At 37.8% G+C, this 946-nt stretch overlaps 1 pseudogene; it reads right to left on the reverse strand.

Moving 5' to 3' along the window:
- Positions 1-74: 74 nt before the first annotated feature.
- Positions 75-736, reverse strand: LOC103251982 (annotated as a pseudogene).
- Positions 737-946: the final 210 nt, after the last annotated feature.

A 946-nucleotide genomic window follows, 5' to 3' on the forward strand; every position in this document is an offset into this window, starting at 1 on the left:
ATGACCCGACCGAATGTTATCAAAACAAACACTGGAAATGATACCGAGTCCTTTAAAGATTACTGTCCCAAATGTTATTTCTTGGCATAGGTGATCTTCATGGCATGGGATTGTGTGATTTTGAATCCTTGTAAAGCATCCCTGGCAGTACCAGCCTTTTCATCATTTTCAAATTCAGCAAAGGCAATGTCATGCCTCCCAGGTACCTAATGTACTTCCTTGAAACCAGGGAACTGATTAAGCAGCATGGATAACATCATCTCATTAGTCCCTTCTAGTAAGTTATTAAGGAATAAAATATTGGAGGGTAATCAGGGAACTTGGGGATTTGGTTTTGTATTCCCTTGGGTATTAACTGAATTTGGCATTCCCTGGCCAGGATTTTTGTTTGCAGTTGTTGCAATCTGTTCCACAGTTTTAGCTTTTTTCTTTTCTGTGGCATCAAAAGTGCCCAGCATTTTAGATATTATATCAAAATCTGTTTTTGCATACTGAATTCGCATTGGTTTACCATAAAATGGAAATCCTTGTAACTGCCTCAAAGCATTTGTGGATGAGCCCAGTTCCTTAAATATGACAAAGGCCTGCCCCTTATCTTCATGGTCTTTAAAGCCACAATATCCACCACATGGCCAAACTGGGTAAACAGGGCATAGAGGGAGCTCTTCAATTCTTCTTTTTTAATTTTGTCATTCATATTGTTGATATAAATGTTATGATTTGGTCTGATATCCATGTTTGGGTAATTCTTTGAATAGCCTGAGACCTACGCAGTCTCTAGGAAGAATCAGAGTCCACAGTCAGGTTTCCTTTGGCCAATTTACAACAGAGAGTAAGTTGGTGAATAAATATTTAAATATTGCAACCTTAACTCTGAAAGACCTACCTCCAAATAGAATGTTTTGCATTCACGAGGCATACTATATGGATATATCCTTTTTTAAAA

The sequence above is a fragment of the Carlito syrichta genome, unplaced genomic scaffold, assembly GCF_000164805.1.
Source record: "Carlito syrichta isolate Samal-C Ts95f unplaced genomic scaffold, Tarsius_syrichta-2.0.1 Scaffold152633, whole genome shotgun sequence".
NCBI lineage: Eukaryota > Metazoa > Chordata > Mammalia > Primates > Tarsiidae > Carlito > Carlito syrichta.